The sequence below is a fragment of the Panthera uncia genome (genome assembly GCF_023721935.1).
Source record: "Panthera uncia isolate 11264 chromosome E2 unlocalized genomic scaffold, Puncia_PCG_1.0 HiC_scaffold_20, whole genome shotgun sequence".
Classification (NCBI taxonomy): Eukaryota; Metazoa; Chordata; class Mammalia; order Carnivora; family Felidae; genus Panthera; species Panthera uncia.
The window spans coordinates 11,757,749-11,778,820 of record NW_026057589.1 but is presented as its reverse complement, the minus strand read 5'-3'; the positions used below and the strand labels follow the sequence as shown (position 1 = coordinate 11,778,820).

Here is a 21,072-nt window from a genome sequence, read left to right as displayed (position 1 = left end):
ACCTAATAAATACAATCTATGCAGGCCAATATCTAGTCATTGCAGCATTGTTTACAGAGGCAAAATATTGGAAATAATCTAAATTCACATCAATAGAACAGTGTTAAAAAATTATAGTATATGTATATATTGGAATATTATTCAGCCCTTTAAAAGAATGATAATTATTGAAAACTGCTGATATGGAACAATCTCCAAGATATATATCTTAAAATTTCTCTTTATTTTTATTTATTTTTGAGAGAGAGAGAGAGAGAGAGAGAGAGAGAGACAGAGTGTAGGTGGAGAGGGGCACAGAGAGAGAGGGAGACACAGAATTGGAAGCAGGCTCCAGGCTCCGAGCTGTCCGCACAGAGCCCGATGCAGGGCTCTAACTCACAAACCTCAAAATCATGACCTGAGCCGAAGTCAAACGCTTAACTGACTGAGCCACCCAGGTGTGCCTCCAAGATGTATATCTTAATGTATGTTGCAGTACAAGTTATAGGTTACCATAAATAGTATGCTAGTAGTACATGTGTAGAAGAAAGGCATATATATTTATATAGTTTTATGTGCCCATATCACTGGAAGGATTTTGAAAGCATTAAACATTATCTGTTTAATACACCGTTCTAAGAGCTTTTTGTAATTAGCACATTTAAAACAATTTTATTAAGGTAGGTGGTGGTATTCCCATTTTACAGATGAGGAAACTGAGGCACAGAGAGATTAAGTAACTTGCTCTAAGGCACCAGAATCTGGTAACAACAGTTCTTCTATTTCTAGGGTGAGGGACTAAAAGACTAAGGGGCAAAGGACGGAGATTTAGTGTTTACTGTAAATCTTTTTCAGCTGTGTGTGTGTGTGTGTGTGTGTGTGTGTGTATTGCTGTTTATGCATTACCGTAAAAAAATTTATTTTAAAAGTTTATTTGCACCATTAGGAAAATGGGCAAAACCTATAATGAGCACACTATTTACAAGCTAGTCAATCTTACTAATGTTCAAAGATATGCAACTTAAAATAATTTATTAGTTTCAAAAAGATTAGAAAGATTGACAATGCCCACAGTTGGGGAGTATGAGGAAATGGGCATGCACATATACTATTACTAGGAGGATAAAATTATAGAACCTTCTGGGAGAACTGTCCGGTAACAGGTTGTACTAGTTTGCTAGGGCTGCTTTAACAAAGTCCCACAAACTGGGTGGCTTAAACAACAGGAATTTATTGTCTCATGATTCTGGAGGCTAGAAGTTCTACATCAAGGTATTAATAGGGTTAGTTCCTTCTGAGAGCTATTAGGAAGAATTGGTTCCAGGCCTCTCCTGAAAGCTTCTGGTGGTTTGTTGGCAATCTTTGGTGTTTCTCAGTTTGTAGATGCTTTGCTTTTGCCTTCATCTTCACTTGGTGTTCTCCCTGCATGTGTGTCTATCTCCAAATTTCACCTTTTTATGGGACACAAGTCATATTGGAGTAGGGCTGTCTCGAAGGACCTCATTTTAATTTGACTACCTCTGTAAAGACCCAGTCTCCAAGTAAGGTCACATTCTGAGATACTGGGGGTTAGTATCTCAACATACGAATTTGGAGGCGGGTGGGGACACAGTTCAGCCCATAACGTGGGCATCAAAAATTTAAATATGCATACCCTTTGACCTAGCATTACCACTTATGGGAATCTGTCTTGAATAAATAGTCTGAGGAAAAATAGTCTGAAAGTATTCATATATATATTTAGAACAATATTCATTATAGTACATTACAGAACATTACTGGAATCAGCCTAAGTTTCAATAAGAGATGATTGGCTAAATAATGGTGTACCTGCTTCCATTGTTAAAGATGGATCTATATGTATTGACAGGAAAAGATATGCAGAATGGAGTGTGTGGCTGGCTCAGTTGATACAGTATGGGACTCTTAAGTTCTAGTTCCATGTTGGGTGTAGAGATTACTTTTTTTTTTTTTAATGTTTATTTACTTATTTTGAGAGGGTGGGAGGGGCAGCGAGAGGGAGGAAGAGAGAGAATCCCAAGCAGGCTTCATGCTCAGTGTGGAACCCAATGCAGGACTCAGTCCTATGACCATGAGATCATGACCTGAGCCAAAGTCAAGAGTCAGACACTTAACTGACTGAGCCACCCAGGCGTCCCTGTAGAGATTACTTAAATAAAAACTTTAAGTGTCTGACTTTGGCTCAGGTCATGAACTCATGGGTGGTGGGTTCGAGCCCTGTGTTGGGCTCTATGCTGACAGCTCAGAGCCTGGAGCCTGCTTTGGATTCTGTGTCTCCCTTTCTCTCTGTTCCTCCCCCACTTGCACTCTGTCTCTCATTTAAAAAAAATCTTTAAAAAATGATATACAGGATATATTAAGTATAAAAAGCAGGTTTACTGACAGTTTGCATATTATTTTTTGTGTTAAATTTAAAATAATAACAAAATTTTAAATAATGTTTCCAAAAAATTAATAATGGCATGAGGAGTCTTTCATTAAACCCCACACATATACTTTCAAATTAGTAAAAACAAACATATTTTTACTTTCAAAAAAAGAAGGTATTAAATTCAGTCCCCTTTATCCTGCTTTTAAACTAAATGCAGAACAGAATCATAATATATTTATTGCTGGAAACTTGGTTTAATCTGGTAGTTTCTGGGGGGGAAACTACTACTTCCCATGGAGATATATAATAGCCTAGTATAAACACACACACTTTTTGTTTTCTGAACACTTTGAAAGTAAGTTGCAGACAACATGATCCTTCACTTTTACATAGTTCAACATACATCTCCTAAGAATAAGGGGATTCTCCTACACTGTGATTACACTTATGAAACAATGATTATGCTTATGAAAATTAACAATAATTTCATAATGTCTAATATTAAACACACATTTGAATGTCTTAAGTTGTTCCCCCAGTATCTTTCCTTTTTTTAACCAGGATCCAATTGAATTTTATGTATTTTATTTGGTTATTATGTCTCATTAGTCCCTTTTAATCTAGAGCCAGTTTTCTGGTAGAAGATTCCACATTTTCCGTTTAAATGATTAGTATATATGCTGTTTATTTAATCCCCTTCATGACATAGACTTAGTTTAAAAAACTTTGTTAGGGGGCGCCTGGGTGGCTTGGTTCCTTAAGCGTCCACTTCTGCTCAGGTCATGATCTCATGGCTCATGGGTTCGAGCCCCACGTTGGGGCTGACAGCTGACAGCTCAGAGCTTGGAGCCTGCTTTGGATTCTGTCTCCGTATCTCTGCCCCTCCCCTGCTCGCACTGTGTGTGTCTCTCTCTCTTGAATGTAAGTAAACATTAAAAAAATTTGTTTTTAATTTGTTATGAACTGTTTTTTTATTGTGGTAAAATATACATAATCTAAAAGTTAGCATTAAAATTAAAAAAAAATGTTTATTTATATTTGAGAGAAAGAGAGAGGAAGAGCACGCAAGGGGGAGGGTAGAGAGAGAGAGGGAGACAGAGAATCTGAAGCAGGCTCCAGGCTCTGAGCTGTCAGCACAGAGCCTAATGCAGAGCTCAAACTCATTAACCGACTGAGCCACCCAGGCACTCCTAAAAGTTAGCATTTTAACCATTTTTAATTGTACAGTTCAGTGGCATTAAGTACATTCACATAATCATAGCCATCACCCCCATCCACCTCCAGAACTTTTGTTTTGCCAAACTGAAACTCTGTGCTTATTTAACAATAATTCCCACTTTCCCCTCCCTCTAGCCCCTGGTAGTCATTATTCTGCTTTCTCCCTCTCTGAATTTCTACTTTCTCCCTGTCTGAATTTGACCTCTTTAGGTACCTCATATAGATGGAACTACACGGTGTATGTCCTTTTGTGACTGGCTTATTTCCCATACTAGAATGTCTTCAAGGTTCATCCATGTTGTAGATGATGTGTCAAAATTTCCTTCCTTCTTAGGCTGCATAATATTCCATTGCGTGTATGTACCACATTTTATTTATCCAGTCTTCGCACCATGTAGTTGGGCTGCTTTCACCTTTTGACTTATTGACTATGAACATTTGAAGACATGCTTAAGGGTAGAGATAATTGTACAGTAACTCTCATCCAATTAAACAATTATCAAGATTTTTGTGCCATTTTACCCCTTTGCAAAGTATTCGTTTCTTAAAAAATTTAAAAAAGACATTTTCTTACAAAATCTCAATGCCATTTTCATGCTTATAAAAGAACAACTCTTTGGTTAGTTAGTATCTTGTAATACTTCGTCCATAAAGTAATTTCCCTGATTGTCTCAAAATGTCGTTTATAGTTGGCTTGTTTGAATCATTAAACAAGATCCACACACATTCCATTTGATTGCAGTGTCTCCAAGGCTTTTTAAATTCAAGCAATCTGCCTTCACTTCTATTTTTTTTTAGATGCCATTACCTTATTGCACAACGGGCTGAATTATATTTGCATGCATTTACAGAGGAAAAAACCCCACACATTTTAAAAGAACCAAACACTGTATTTTGAGGTTCTGGAACCGGTTTTATTTAGAAATACTGCAAGTGGTTATAAAAACAGTATATCTAAATTCATAAAAACCTCATACTGTTACGCATAGTCCATCCATCCTTGTCATATGACCGCATTATAATTTAGCAAACCAGTGTTGATCCCGGTAGATGAAGCCTTTACGGCAGGGGGCAGGGTTACCTCCTTCTAGAAGCCAAGAGCCTAAGAAGCCCCTTCCAATAGTAAGCAGAGAATAGTTTTCAAGTGGAAAACAAAGACAACTATATCCAAGTTTCCTCTGAATACAGAGATATGGTAAGTTTCTGGAGAACGTGGTGTTGAGGAAACATACGAGTGAATTATATAATACAGGCTAGAGAGTCTGGTTAAAATAGCAATGAGACTTGGTTTTAAAAGGGGGCAAGACTATTGGAGGGGATCGATGGAGTGATGGTGGGCAACTAAGGGAATAGGGTGAAGGGTCGGATAAAAAGCCTTTAAAGGGTGGAAACCTGCTCAGTCATTGCCGCCGGAGGAAAGAAACGGACACCAGGGAAAGCCCTCAGGGCCACTGGAGTTGAGCGAGGCACCGGAGCAAATCTCTAGGAGTAACACTGGGTCTTTAAAAGGTAGTGCTGGAGCGGATTTTTCGAGGGAATGGAACAATGCGGAAAAAGGAATTGAGCACAAAGCAGGTGAACAAACCACTCCCTCCTGCCTCCCTGCGCCCAGGTCAAGCTATGCGATACCCAGGTCGCGCCTCTACCGGAGAACGCTAATGCAGATGGCGTGAAGACTTAACGCGTCACCACCCATGCCTCCGCCGCGGGAAGTAGTCCCCATTGCACCGGCTCCGGAGGGAGCTCAATGAGGGAGCTTCCCAGTCCCTCCGAACGTGAGTTCCGGGCGGGGCGGGAACGCAGCCAATCCCTGGAAAGGGGGGCGTGGCTAGCTTGGCCTCGCAGATTCCTCCGCCCGCGCTTGCTTGTGCTGAGGCTGAGGGACCCGCCATTTTGGATGCTGGTGTTTGAGTGCTAAGTCTGTCTCAGCCGTTTTTGCACCTGGATTCAGCCAGGTGAGTGTGGCAGTCTCAGCGTCAAGGGTCTTTGTTTTCCTTCTCCCACTGCGCTCCGTATTTGGAAGTCCCAAATCTGGGGTTCAGACGACCCCCAGGTGGCAGTTGAGAAAGGGAAGGATCCTGGGTTTGGGGGTCAGGCCCGAGGTCAGGCCCGAGAGTCCGCGGTGCGGGAGGACTAATGGAGGCCGGAGTTGGGGGCGTGGCAGGGCCTCGAGCAGCTCGGGAGACCGCTGGTCTTGGTTGCTTGAAGCGGCGAAACTTTCCCGTTGTCATTCCTGCCTCGAGGCGGAAACGCCACGGCCTCGGCTCTGTCTCCCGATAGTGACAGGGCTCGTTCTGCGGTTTCGGTGACACCCCTGTGCCGTTTCCACTGGTTCAGAGAGACTTCGGGAAGGTCGGTGTCTCCGGTGTGCGCGACAGTCTGATCGCCTCCACCTGGCGGGGCGGCCCCCTGAGGTGGTGCCTGTTGGGGGGGTGGGGGGCCCTGGACTTGGGCCCCCTTTGGCCAGAGAAAATGGCCTTTTTCTGTTTTGAGCAAGCAGCGGTCTTCGCCCCTTTTCGCAGACCCCTACGTGTGTTATGAGAGACCTTGTGAGAAGCCTGAGGCCCTGTCCTTGTCTCTCTCCTCTTTGTGTTCTCAGCGCTCCTCCTCCGGGGTGCCGGAGTTGAGGATTTGAAAACTCCAGCAGCGTAAACTTCTGCAAGGATAGGGATCCATGGAGGGTCCGTTTACAATTAGACAGTAGGAAAGACAACCACTTTCATTTTCTGTTGCAGTAAAATAAAAAACAAAAGCCGGTCATAAGTAACTTTTTGGGGACTTGTAGTTTTCTCTATTATGCATATATATTTTTAAGTTTTCATTAAAATTTCAGGCAGACAAATGTAGACAGTATAATGAATTCCCTCCTCTTCCAACTTCAGCGATCAATTCAGAGCCAATTTTGTTTTGTTTGTGTCCCTCCTTGTGTATGTTAACAAAATAGTGGTTGAGATATGTGTGTGCGCGTAAACATGTAGAAGTTTATTGACTACCTACACTCCAGTTGTCCATGGGAAATTTTCTTTTTTTAAAATGTTTATTTTGAGAGCACGCCAGTGGGGTAGGGGAAGAGAGAGAGGGAGAGAATCCCAAGTAGGCTCCGTGCTGTCTGTGCACAGCCCAAGAAGGGCTCCATCTCAGGAACCTTGAGATCATGACCTGAGCGGAAATCTGTAGGCGGAGGCTTAACTGAGACACCCAGGTGCCCTGGGAAATTTTTTTACAGCTTCCTCAGAATTACATCTTCTGGGATAGGAAGACTTGGTAGTATCCTTTTGTTAGAAGAGAAAGGAGTGTTTTGAAAATTTAGTGTTAGTATTGCATTTCGAAGTCACCTAGTTTGCTTTTTTTTTAACTTCATTTGTTTTGAGAGAGAGAGAGAGAGAGTGTGAGAGCAAGGGAGGGGCAGAGAGAGAATCCCAAGCAGACTCTGTGCTGTCAGTGCAGAGCCCGACTTGGGACTCCGTCTCTGGAACTCTTGAGATCATGACCTGAGCTGAGATCAAGAGTTGGACACTTAACAGACTGAGCCACCTGGGCAGTCCTAAAGTCACCTAGTTTCTTAAATGCTCTCATTTTTAAACTAGTGTTATTGTTTTGTCCAAATTACTTGTTTTTATTCTCTTCCTGTGCCTCTGGGCTTCTAAGTGATCAGGACCCTCCAGAATCCCCAACTCTAGTCTGCTTAAGTTCTCATTCCTTTTTTTTTTTTTTTTTTTTTAATTTTTATTAAGTTTATTTATTTATTTTGAGAGAGAGAGAGAGCACAAGCAGGGGAGGGACAGAGAGAGGGAGAGACAGAATCCCAAGCAGGCTCTGCACCATCAGCACAGAGCCTGATGCGGGGCTCAAACTCACCAACTGAGATCATGACCTGGGCCGAGATCAAGAGTCGGACGCTTAACCAACTGCGCCACCCAGGCACCCCAAGTTCTCATTCCTTTAAAGTTAGAATCAAGTCCCAGCTGTATGCAGTCGATGCTGATTTAAAAAATAAAGCTAGAAATTATAGTCTAATGAAATTTCAAATACAGGAAAAGTAGTATGCACATGAATACTAATTTCAGCATTCTATGACAAATGTCAGAAAGGGAAATAATTTAGAAATTATTACTCATTGGAATATTAGGCAGCCATTAAAATAAAGTTACAAACACTGTAACAGATTCTGTGTCACTTGATAAAAAGATTCAGTAGTGTCAGAGTGCATGATTACAGGTTTGTAACAGTATGAGGAAAAACTTGGTAAAATGTATACCCACTGAATTTTTTGTGATTTTTTTTTTTAAATACTAATTTCATTGAGAAACAAGATAAAAAACACTTTAATAATGCCTACATATTTCAGTATTTATAGCTTCTTCCAGAAAATCTTGATGGTCTCTGAATTCTGTAGCCTATACATTTCTTGTGAGTTACACATGATGCTACAGGTCTTGTGGCCCTTTATTTTATTAATTTTTTAATCTTGATTAATTTGGTCAGTGAAGTTTTTGTTTGTTTTGGTCAGTGAGATTAGGTAACAGTTTACTGTGTGAAAATATAGTAAAGTTGGCATTCTCTAAATGAAAGGTTTTAAGGATTGGACTATATTAACTTGGAAATGCCTTCTAGCTTGTTTGTACTTTAATGTGACATCTTCATAGCTGAAATACAGCGGTCATACCTAAATCTGTTCATATCATTTATTTTATAAGGAAGAAATATTCAAGATAAGTAAAATAATACAGTTCAAATATAAAAACTTTTTTTTATATTGCATAATACCATTCTAGCCCACTATTCACTCTACTTCCTCCCTTACCCACTGCACTTTTGGAGCTACATACTCTAAAGCTGGTCCTTTAGAAATTCAGGATCTTTTTTGCTCTTTTTAGCTACTTCAGTAGAGCTTTCAGGATTACTACCTTTGGGCAGCTTCATGATTTGGGGCAGCAGGTGTGAACTGCAGCAGTCTCACCTTTATCCTCCAAACAACATGAGGAATGACTCAATCCATGGTTTTACACCTTCCCCTTTTCAGAATGAAGAGATTATCCTTTATTTACTTTGACTCATTTTCATTTTTTTAAGTTCTTGTTACATATTTCTGCTTATTTTTATTTATTTTTTAAGTTACATCCAAGTTAGCATATAGTGCAACAATGATTTCAGGAGGAGATTCCTTAATGCCCCTTACCCATTTACCCCATCCCCCCTCCCACATCCCCTCCAGTAACCCTCTGTTTGTTCTCCATGTTTAAGAGTCTCTTATGTTTTGTCCCCCTCCCTGTTATATTATTTTTGCTTTCCTTCCCTTATGTTCATCTGTTCTGTGTCTTAAAGTCCTCATATGATATTTGTCTTTCTCTAATTTCACCTGGCATAATACCCTCTAGTTCCATCCAGTTCCATCTAGTTGCAAATGGCAAGATTTTGTTCTTTTTTGAGTGCCGAGTAATACTCCATTGTGTATATATATATATATATATATATATATATATATATATACACACCACATCTTCTTTATCCATTCATCTATTGATGGACATTTGGGTGCTTTCCATACTTTGGCTATTGTTGATAGCGCTGCTCTAAAAGTTGGGGTGCATGTGCCCCTTCAAAACAGCACACCTATGCTTGGATAAATACCTAGTAGTGCAATTGCTGGGTCGTAGGGTCGTTCTATTTTTAATTTTTTGAGGAACCTCCACACTGTTTTCCAGAGTGGCTGCACCAGTTTGCATTCCCACCCACAGGGCAAAAGAGATCTTCTTCCTCTACATCCTTGCCAACATCTGTTGTTGCCTGAGTTGTTTATGTTAGCAATTCTGACAGGTGTGAGGTGGTATCTCATTGTGGTTTTGATTTGTAAGAGATTTTCCTTTAAAAGGCTTCTGGAACTGAATGATAAAAGAGGGACTAGATGGATTTGTTGTTCCAGAGTTAAGAATTGGGATAAAGTGAGGATTTGGGAAGAACCAATGTGTGACATAGTGGTGTTACACTAATAAAAATATTAGTAGATCAGTACATGCCTTCCCTGGAGATATTGTGGGTTCCGTTCTAGACCACCACAGTGAAGTGAGACAAATCAGTTTTTTTGTTTTCATAGTACATATAATAGTTAATGTTTATATTGTAGTCTTTTAAGTGTACAGTAGCATTATGTCTAAAAAAATATATTTTAATTAAAAATTTTATTGCTGGGGCACCTGGGTGGCTCAGTTGGTTAAGCATCAATTCTTGATTTCAGCTCAGGTCATGATCTCATGGTTGTGAGATTGAGCCCTGCATGCAGCTCCGCACTGGTCGTGGAGCCTGCATAGGATTCTCTCTTTTCTCCCTCTGTTCCTCCCCCACACGTGCAAGTGCATGCCCTCTCTCGCAAAAAAAAAAAAAAAAAAAAAAAGTTAAAAAAATGCTAACTTTCAGCAAGCTGTAACTTCTGGAGGATCCTCCCTACATGTTGATGGCTGCTGACTGATGCAGGTGAAGCTGAAGCTGCGGCAATTTCTTAAAATTAAAAAAAAAAAATTTTTTTTTTTAACGTTTTACTTATTTTTGAGACAGAGAGAGACACAGCATGAACGGGGGAGGGGCAGAGAGAGAGGGAGACACAGAATCGGAAGCAGGCTCCAGGCTCTGAGCCATCAGCCCAGAGCCCAACACAGGGCTCGAACTTGCGGACCGCGAGATCGTGACCTGAGCTGAAGTCAGACGCTTAACTGACTGAGCCACCCAGGTGCCCCAATTTCTTAAAATTTTAAGACAGTAATGGAGTTGGGTGGTTTTTTTTTTGTTTTTTTGTTTTTGCATCAGTTGACTTCCTTTTATGAACAATTTCTCAGCATATGATACTGTTTGATAATATTTTACCCACCATAGACCGTTTTTTTCAAAATTTGGGTCAGTCCTCTCAACCCTGTTGCTGCTTTATCAACTAAGTTTATGTAATATCCTAAATTCTTTGTTGTCATGTCAACAATCACAGCGTCTTCACCAGGAGTAGAATTCATCTCAAGAAACCACTAAAGAACGTGGTTTGTTTATGAGGATCACGTCTCGGGGTACCTGGCTGACTCAGTCAAAAGAGCATGTGACTCTTGGTCTTTTGATCTTGAGTTTGAGCCCCACATTGAGTGTAGAAATTGCTTAAGTAAATAAATAAATTAACTTAAAAAAAAAAGAAACAACTTCTCATCAGTTTTTATCATGAAATTGCAGCAATTCAGCCACATCTTCAGGCTCCCCTTTTAATTTTACTAGTTTTGCTCTTTATACACTTGCAGTTACTTCCTCCACTAAAGTCTCAAACCCGTCAAAGTTTAGAATCAGTGTTTTCCAAATTACTGTTAATATGGATATTTTACCCTCTTGACATGAATCACAAATCAAATGTTCTTAGTGGCATCTAGGATGGTGAATACTTCCTAGAAGGTTTTTGATTAACTTTGCCCAAGTCCATGAGGGGAGTCATTCTCTATGGCAGCTCTAGCCATGTAAGATGTATTTCTTAAATAATAAGATTTGAGGGTCACCTGGGTGGCTCAGTCATTTGAGCGACCGACTTTGGCTCAGGTTGTGACCTCACTGTTTGTGAGTTCATGCCCCTCATTGGGCTCTGTGCTGACAGCTCAGAGCCTGGAGCCCACTTCAGATTCTGTGTCTCCCTCTCTCTGCCCCTCTTCAGCTAGCACTCTGTGTCTCTCTCTCTCAAAAATAAACGTTAAAAAAAAATTTTTTTTTAAATACTAAAGAAAATAGTAATAAGACTTGAAAGTTGAAATTACTCCTTGATCCAGGGGCTGCAGAATGGATGTTGTATTAGCAGGCATTGGAAACATTAATCTCATACATCTCTATCAGAGTTCTTGGGTGACCAGGTGTGTTGTTAATGAACAGTCATGTTTGAAAGGAATCTTTTTGTTCTGAGTAGTAGGTCTCAGTGGTGAGCTTAAAATATTTAATAAGCCATGTTATAAACAGATGTGCTATCATCCAGGCTTTGTTGTTCCATTTATAGAGCACAGGTAGAGTAGATTTAGCATAATTCTTTATGTTTTTTTCCAAGTTTTATTTAATTTTGAGAGAGAGAGAAAGAGAGAGAGAGAGAGAATCCCAAGCAGGCTCTGCGCTGTCAGCACAGAGCCCAATGTGGGGTTTAAACTCACAAACCACAAGATCATGACCTGAGGCAAAGTCAAGCGGGTAACTGCCTGGGCCACCCAGGCTCCCCTAGATTTGGCATAATTTTTTTTTTAATGTTTTATTTAATCTTAGAGAGAGAGAGAGAGAGAAAGAGAAATAAAGACAACCAGCATGAGGGAGGGAGGGACACAGAACCCAAAGCAGACTCCAGGCTCTGAGCTGTCAACACAGCCCAATGTGGGGCTCGAACTCGCAGACCATGAGATCATGACCTGAGCTGAAGTCAGATACTCAACTGACTGACCCACCCAGGCCCCCAGATTTAGTGTAATTCTTAAGGGCCCTAGGATTTTTAGAATGGTAAATGAGCATTGGTTTCAACTTAAAGTCACTGGCTATATTAGCCCCTAACAAGAGTCAGCCTTTCCTTTGAAGCTTTGAATCCAGGCATTGACTTCTCTTCAGCTATAGAGGTCCTAGATGGCATCTCTTTCCAGTGTAAGGCCATTTCATCTATGTTGAAAATCTGTTGTTTTAGTCACCTTCATTGATTATCTTAACTACATCTTCTGGATAACTTTTTGCAGCTTCTACATCAGCACTTGTATGTTAGGGAAATGGCTTCTTTCTTTAAACCTCATGAATCAACCTCTTCGAGGTTCAGGCTTTTTTTCTGCAGCTTCCTCTCCTCTCTCAATTTGTAGAATTGAGGAGAGTTAGGATCTTCCTCTGGATTAGGCTTTGGTTTAGGGAATGTTGTGGCTGGTTTGATCTTTTATCCATCCAGACCACTAAAACGTTCTCCATGTCAGCAGTAAGGCTGTTTTACTTTCTTATTTGTGTCTTCAGTGGGGTAACACTTTTCATTTCCTTTAAGAACTTTTCCGTTGCATTTACCACTTGACTAACTGGTGCAAGAAACCCAGCTTTTGGCCTGTCTCAGCTTTTGACGTGTTTTCCTTATTGAGTTTAATCATTTGTAGTTTTTGATTTACAGTGAGAGGCATATGATTCTTCTTTTCCTTGAACACTTAGAGGCCGTTGTAGGGTTATTGATTGGCCTGATTTTAGTATTGTTTCTTGGGGAATAGGGATGCTTAAGCAAAGGGAGAAAGATGGGGGAATGGCTGGTTGGTGGAACAGTCAGAACACACACACTTACAAAGTTCAGTGTCTTACATTGGAGTGGTGGTGGAGTGATTGGTGGCACCCCAGTTACAGTTGAAATATTAACATCAAACGTCACTGATCACTCGTCACCATAACAAACGTAGTAATAATGAAAAAGTTTGAAATATTGTGAGAATTAACAAAATGTGACACAGACTTGAAGTAAGCAAATGCTTTTGAAATAATGGTGCTGATAGACTTGCTTAATGCAGGGTTACAAACCCTCAAGTTGTAAAAAATGCAGTATGTGAGAAGTGCAATAAAAAGAGGTATGCCTGTATATAAACAAGGTAGAATACTGAGAAATAGTTTTGTAATCACTAGTTATAATCCTTTCATAGGGTTTGTATTATAGATGTTTGCATATCTTACAGTTTATTTTTTATTAAAAAAATTTTTTTTAATGTTTATTTATTTTTGACAGAGAGAGAGACAGCATGAACGGGAGGGTCAGAGAGAGAGGGAGACATAGAATCTGAAACAGGCTCCAGGCTCTGAGCTGTCAGCACAGAGCCTGACGCGGGGCTCGAACTCACAAACCGGGAGATCATGACCTGAGCCGAAGTCAGACTCTCAACCGACTGAGCCACCCAGGCGCCCCTGTTACGTTTTCTTTTTCTGTTGATTTTGGTAAATTAAGCATAAGAGATTTGTCCATTCTTGACTCATTTGAATTTATAGGCATAATTTGATAATAATATCCCCCCCCCCTTTTTTTAATGTTTGTTTAGAGAGAGAGAGAGAGTGAGTGAGAGTGTGTGAGCAGGGGAGGGTCAGAGAGAGAGGAAGACACAGAATCTGAAGCAGGCTCCAGACTCCGAGCTGTCAGCACAGATCCTGACGTGGGGCTCGAACCCACAAACCGTGAGATAATGACTTGAGCTGAATTCAGATGCTCAACTGACTTGAGCCACCCAGGCACCCTAATAATGTCCCCTTTTAATTAATGTCTGTAGGATCTGTAATGATATTTCCCTCTTCATTCCTGATATTTTGTGTCCCCCCCCCCTTTTTTTTTTTTTGCCAGTTTGCTATAGATGTATCAATTTTTTAAAGTAATCTTTATGGACAACATGGGACTCGAACTCACCACCCTGAGGTCAAGAGTCACATGCTCTACTGGCTGAGCCAGCCAGGTGCCCCCAAATTTGCCAATTTTTATTTAATTTTTAACTTTTTAAATTTTAAGTTAAATTTATTTTTGAGAGAGAGCGAGCAAGTGAGCATGAGTCAGGGAGGGGCAGAGAGAGGGAGACAGATGATCTGAAGCAGTCTCTGTGCTGACAAAAGAGAACCTGAAGTGGGGCTCAACCTCATAACGGTGAGATCATGACCTGAGCTGAAGTTGGATGCTCAACCGACTGAGCCACCCAGGCACCCCTTAAATTTTTTTCTAAGTTTATTTATTTTTGAGAAAGACAGAGTGTGAGTGGGGGAGGGGCAGAGAGAGGGAGACACAAAAGCTGAAGCAGGCAGGCTCGGATTCCAGCCATCAGCACAGAGCCCAATGCAGGGCTGGAATTCACAAAAAGATCACAACCTGAGCTGAAGTCTGATGCTTAACCGACTGAGCCACCCACGTGCACCAGGACTACTTTTTAAGCTACATGTACAAGTTTCAATATTTTCATTATCTTGTAGTTCATACCTTTAAAAATGTTTCTGCTTAGGGTGCCTGGGTGGTTCAGTTGGTTAAGCGTCTAACTTCAGCTCAGGTTCTCACGGTTTGTGGGTTTGAGCCCTGTGTCGGTCTCGGATGCCAGTGCAGAGCCTGGAGCCTACTTGGGATTCTGTGTCTCCCTTTGTCTCTCTCTACCTTTTCCCCATTCATGCTCTCTGTCTCTCAAAAATGAATAAACATTAAAAAAATTTTTTTAATTAAATAAATAAAAATGTTTCTGCTTGCAACTTCCTCTTTGACCCATGGATTATGTAGAAGTGTGTTGTTAATTTCCAGGTGTTTGGAGATTTTCTGCTGTGTTTTGTTGTTACTGAGTACCATCTAGTTCAGTTCCATTGATATGCCCCGATTCGAGAGACCCCCCGAAAACAAACCACCAGAGTCCAGAGTCAAAGCCAAGTGGCAAGGGTCATTTATTGCAGGTTCGAACCCTGTCCTCCACGCACTCGTTGCCGGTGACGCTAAGAGGCCCCGAGCGAGGATCTTACAGCTTCTTTTATAGACAGGCACAAACAAGTTAGGGATTTTTTTGCGGTTACAGAGCTGTTATTGGTTGACATTTAAATTTGAACACTCAGCAGAACTTGATTGGTTCCCGCCTTTTTTTCAAACCACTCAGCAGAACTTGATTGGTTCCCACCTTTAGGTCAGACCACAACTGGACACGCCCTGGCTGGTTCTGGGAACGGTGGGAGTGGGGGGGGGGGGGGGGGGGGGGGGGGGGGAGGTGTTTTCTTTGCAGTTGTGAGTACACCTGGTAATTTTTCTCTTAGTCTCTCATTCCCCCCTTTCTTTGGTGCCTTAAGAGCCAATCTTGGATCTTATGTGTCTGACTCAAATGTTTCGGTAATGACAGGTTGGTATTGGGTCCTAAGGACCATCAGTTGGATCGTGTTCACTCGGTCTTTGATAAAGGCAACTAGTTTATTAATAATATAAGGCCCGAAGTTGAGGAGGAGAAGGAGTATAAGGGGCCCAGCTAGAGCAGAAAGCAGGGTGGCTAGCCATGGGGACTGATTGAACCAAGACTCAAACCAGCCTTGTTGTTGTTCTCGTTCACACTTCCGTTTGGCCAGGCCTTCTCTAACTTTAGCCATGGACTCTCGGACTACTCCGGTGTGGTCAGCATAAAAACAACATTCTTCTCTTAAGGCTGCACATAAACCTCCCTGTTGGAGGAAGACTAGATCTAGCCCCCTTCGGTTCTGTAGGACCACTTCAGAAAGGGAGGTCAGAGATTTTTCGAGGTGCGAGATTGAGTCCTCAAGTCTGGCTATATCCTCATCAATGGCTGCCCTTAGGCTATTGAACCCTCGGTGCTGGATGGCTAGTGATGAGATCCCTGTTCCTGCCCCTATGGTACTGAGGCCGAATAAGGTGGCCAAGGTTATGGCTGTAAAGGGTTCCCGTTTTTTTCTTATTGACTCTCTTGCTTCCGTCCCTTCTGCCCACAGATCATATACAACATTTTCTCGGTGGTAAATAACCTTTGGAAATATTAATACCATGATACAATATTCGGGTGACGAATTAAAAACATCTCTGCTAACACATGGGGTGAGCCCTGTCTTAGAACAAATCCACCAACTGTCAGGAGCTGGAACTATCCATTTAGATTCATCCATAGAGTAATTAGTCGGGGCACAGAGCTGGATATGGCTAGAGGGGACCTTTCCTATACAAGTCCCATTGCCAGTGACCGCTTGCAGTGTGAGGCCAGGGCCCTTTCGATTCCACTTGCAAGCTGCTGACGACTCTTCTCCTGACTGTGAAAAAGGGGCAGCTAGACCTATGGCTTCATAGAAGGGGGGTTTTATATCATAACATAGCCAGCAGGCCCTTGATGCCTCAGGGTCCGATCGGTTTAAGGCCTCATACGCTGCTGTTAGCAATTTCCATAGGGAGTCTATGCCTTCTGGGTTCTGATTTTCTTGGACAGCTTGTGCTTTTACTCCTGGGATAAGGACGGGGGTCCTGCTGGAGGGAGTAGTGGGGATCTGCCTGGGGATAGGCTCGTCTCTCTTTTTTTTTTTTTTTCTAATACCTGATTTGGCCCCACCGGTTGTACAAGAGGGGAGACTTTTAATTTTATTTGAATGGCAGTCCCAAAGAGGGGATATTGATATAAGTAGAGTCCCCAAGTGAGTCCTGAGACCCACCGCTTGTCCTTTTTCCCCTCCTCTGTAAATCTTACACGAATAAGGTTACAGTTTTCATCATACCTGGTGCGGGTAGATGGTTGGACATAGGACATTTCAATAAATTGGGGTTTTACTTCCCACTTCCCTTCCCCATCATTGGAGGTGACGCAACTCCAGGCTGCTCAATAGAGGGTTTCAAACCCTACACATGTGTGCCTCATCGCCCCGGTCCTAAATCCCGGACATGCATAAAATCCATTTCTACTTATTGATACGCTCCTTTGCAGTTGCCTCCATTTACCTCCTTCCATTTCTTCTAACGGACTAATTTTTTCTAAATTAAAATATAAATCTGGCCACCAGGTATTTAATGGGGCAGTTCCTAGGGTTTTGTTGTAGACTTCATGAGTCTCTAAATTAGTAATTTCCCATGTCAAATTATAGGGGTTGTGGGGGTTTGGATTTACAGACAGAATTTGCAGAACAGTCAAGAGGAGGGCAAGTACCATAGTTACGGCTCAGTCCGTTGGCGGCGTAGGGTCAATTTTAAAGGATTGTCCTTAGTCCGATCAACAGTCCAGGTTGTCTTTGAAGGTCCGATGAGGTCTGAGAATGGGTCCACTGGTTTGGCGTGGGCGAAATGGATCCAGGTGGTGATTCCGTCTACTTTGATGGCAGTAGGCGTCGTCAGGATGACCTGGAAGGGTCCTTTCCATCTGGGCTCCAGAGTTCCCTGCCGATGACGTTTGACGAGGACCCAATCCCCTGGCCGGAATTGATGTGGAATAGGCGGGGGTCCAGTCTCATAGAGTTCCTTTAATTTGGGCCATACATCTTCATGGACCCTGTGCAAGGCTTGTAGGGAGAACAAGAATTCAAGACTATTATCGTTCTCAGCTTTGACAAGGTTATCTTTTAAGTTAGGGATGATGGGGGGTGGTCTACCATGTATTATTTCATAGGGTGTGAGTCCCAGTTTGTATGGGGAATTACGCACCCTGAACAGAGAGGGGAGAAGGACCACCCAATCAGCGCCAGTCTCCATGGTCAATTTGGTTAGGGTCTCCTTTAATGTTCTGTTCATTCTCTCTACCTGTCCTGAGCTTTGGGGTCGGTATGCACAATGTAATTTCCCATCAGCCCCAAGTATGGAAGCCAGTCCCTGACTTACCTTAGAGACGAATGCAGGTCCATTGTCTGACCCTATCATTACTGGAAAACCATACCTGGGCAGGATTTCTTCTAGGATCTTTTTGGCTACAATCTGCGCCGTTTCATTCTTGGTTGGAAAGGTTTCAGTCCATCCTGAAAAGGTATCTACAAAAACTATCAAATACTTATATCCATATTTTCCTGGTTTTACCTCAGTGAAATCTACTTCCCAGTAGGTCCCCGGTCTGCTCCCTCTTTGTCTTACTGTTGTTGTCTGAGAATTGCTACTCGCGTTGTTGAGTTGGCACACTGTACGTTTAGTGACTACTTGATCGACCTTATCAGAGACATTTCTGATTTTTAGTCCAGTCTGTCTCCGTAAGTCCAAGATTTGCTGGGAACCTAAGTGGGTGCTGGGATGGATCCGCTCTAGAACTTGCCATCCTAGTTTATCTGGGAGTGTAATGCCGCTTTTGGAGTCTCTCCACCAGCCATCTTTGATTCTGTCATAGGAAGTTTACTCATACATTGAATGTTGCTTTCTGAATACTCAGGGCTGGGAGGCAATTCCCAGGGTCCGGGGTCTGGCAGCTGTAGGGTCAGTAATTGTGCTGGGGGCCGAGCTATGTTTTTTGCAGTCTGATCAGCCAAATTGTTGCCCCAGGAAACTGGGTCGGTTGTCTTCTGGTGTCCTGGGCAATGCACAATCGCTAGCTTTTTGGGTTCCCATAAGGCTGCTAGCAGGGCTAGAATCTCTTATTTTTGATGTCTTTCCCTTCAGCTGTGAGGAGCCCCCGTTCTCTGTATATCGCCCCATGTACATGAGCGGTGGCAAAGGCATATCGGCTATCTGTGTACACGGTTAGCTTGTGGTCTCTCCCTAATTTTAGGGCCTGGGTTAAGGCTATTAGTTCAGCCTTCTGGGCCGAGGTTCCGGGGGGTGTAGGGCTTCTGCCCAAATCACCTCGGTTTCTGAAGTTACGGCCACCTGGGAGGGCGTGTTGTTTGAGTGCCTTCTGGGGGTGGCTGTTCTTTCTGGACTATAGCGCCCAGGACTTTAGTCATTTTCTCTGTGGCCTTGATCTGTCTCTCTTCTGGGGCGTCCCTGTTGTTGTAGACCCGTTGTGCTATACGGAGCAGATCCTGGATCTGTTTACCTTCTAAATCCTCTAGCCTTTGGAGTTTTTTTTCTTAATGTCAGGAGCTGCTTGATTTACAAAGGACATAACGACAGCAGCCTGGTTCTCAGGGACTTCTGGATCCATGGGGGTAAACTGCCTAAAGCCTTCCATTAATCTCTCTAAGTAAGCAGCTGGACTGTCTGCCTTTCCCTGTACGACCGAATATACTTTAGCCAAATTGGTGGGCTTGCGAGCTGCAGCATGGAGACCCGCCATCAGAGTCTGGGCGATAAATGAGTAGCCTTCCCCTACCTTCTGCCGTGTTGTAGTCCCATTCGTCCTGTGGAGGTCTGGTTAGGGGGAAAGCCGCATTAATGAGGTCAGGGTCAGATGTCGGCCGACCGTCGTCTCCGGGAACCAGCTTTCTTGCTTCTAATTGGATCCTCTCTCGCTCCTCTGTAGTGAACAGGATGCGGAGGAGCTGCTGACAGTCGTCCCAGGTGGGCTGGTGGGTGAACATGACACTGTCTAAAAGAGCTATTAGGTCTTTAGGGTTATCAGAGAATCGAGCGTTCTGTGTTTTCCAGTTATAAAGGTCACTGGTGGAAAAGGGCCAATACTGGAGTCGGGGGTTGTCTGTTTCATCGGGGGGTCCTATTTCCCGCAGGGGTAGGGCCACAGTGGAGTCGGGGAGGCGAGGGTTTGGCTCACGCTGGGTGCGCCCGCGGGTTCGGCCAGCTGGCCCCTTGTGGTTGTTTTCAATGGGGCCCGGCGTGGCTGCTGCCTCCCATCCTCCTGGTTCCAGCAGCTGTTCCGCTTCCTGTCCTCCCCGTTCCCCTGGGGGGGCAACTAGCGGGGCGACTGGTGGGGCGGCTGCTGCGGGCAGGGCCTGGGGTACGAGGGGAGGGGGATGATAGGGTGGAGGGTCTAGGGATCGTAGGTCCTGACTATCGGGCAATATGGGATACAAGGGCGTGGCTGGCGTCCTTGATTTTGGGGGATCTGCAGGCCGCATGGCAAGGACCTTACACGTTCCCGAGGATAGGAAGGGGGCCAACCAAGGGGGTGGATTTTCCACTAAATTCCGCCATACAAGAATGTAGGGAATCTGATCCGGGTGTCCCTCGCGACCCAGTAGAAAAATCTTTGATTTCACCTTAGCAATTATAGGGAGGCAGAAAGTTCCTTCGGTTGGCCATCCAACACCGAAGGTTGGCCATTCGGAGCAGCAGAGGGTTATTAATTTTCCCCGCCGGATGTCTAAACTCAAAGTCTGTCCTCTGGTTCTAACATCCCTGAAGTTAGCAACGAGGAGAGAAAGAGGAGTGCTTTGAGATTGGCCCATCTGTATCCTGGAGGTGGAGGAAAGGATTAAAAGGAGAAACAGTAAAGTTATGAGGATTTCTGGCTGGGCCAGGCCAGGTCATCTGTGAAAGAGAAGGAGTTTAACACTTAAAGGTTATAGAATAGAGAACACAACACTTAGATCGCTAGCGCGTTTCAGGTGTCCGCCACCCGAACAGAAAAATTCCGATGGGCCCAAAAAGGTGCCCCAGACGGGTGCCAGTGGACGTCTCCTACTGGACCTGACCAACTGCCCTATAGCGCGTCCGCCAGGGCTGTGTCAGTCACCGATACAGATCCCGCGTGGGAGAGCCAGAAACGAACAAACAGAAACAGACAGAGCCGGCTCACTTACCGATCGGTCTCAGGGATGACCCGTTGACTTGGGGTCTGGTGGGTTTGGGGGGGATCCCGGATGAGCCCCCAAATGATATTCCCCGATTCGAGAGACCCCCCGAAAACAAACCACCAGAGTCCAGAGTCAAAGCCAAGCGGCAAGGGTCATTTATTGTAGGTTCGAACCCGGTCCTCCGTGCTCTCGTTGCCGGTGACGCTAAGAGGCCCCGAGCGAGAATCTTACAGCTTCTTTTATAGACAGGCACAAACAAGTTAGGGTTTTTTTTTGCGGTTACAGAGCTGTTATTGGTTGACATTTAAATTTGAACACTCAGCAGAACTTGATTGGTTCCCGCCTTTTTTTCAAACCACTCAGCAGAACTTGATTGGTTCCTGCCTTTAGGTCAG

General features: G+C 43.3%; 1 protein-coding gene across 5 annotated transcripts in view; it reads left to right on the top strand.

Moving 5' to 3' along the window:
- The window catches only part of IST1 (IST1 factor associated with ESCRT-III), a 50,510-nt gene that overhangs the window by 4,669 nt on the left and 24,769 nt on the right, over window positions 1-21,072 (top strand). The window contains exons 1-2 of one of the 5 annotated variants that reach the window (XM_049622544.1): window positions 4,718-4,784; window positions 5,202-5,364. The exons of 2 other annotated variants lie outside the window; for them this stretch is intronic. The gene's annotated coding sequence lies outside the window, so the exon portion shown is untranslated. Of the gene's footprint in view, window positions 1-4,717; window positions 4,785-5,095; window positions 5,365-5,439; window positions 5,545-21,072 lie in introns of those variants that run through there. 2 more of the 5 variants (XM_049622543.1, XM_049622542.1) reach the window with 2 other exon arrangements.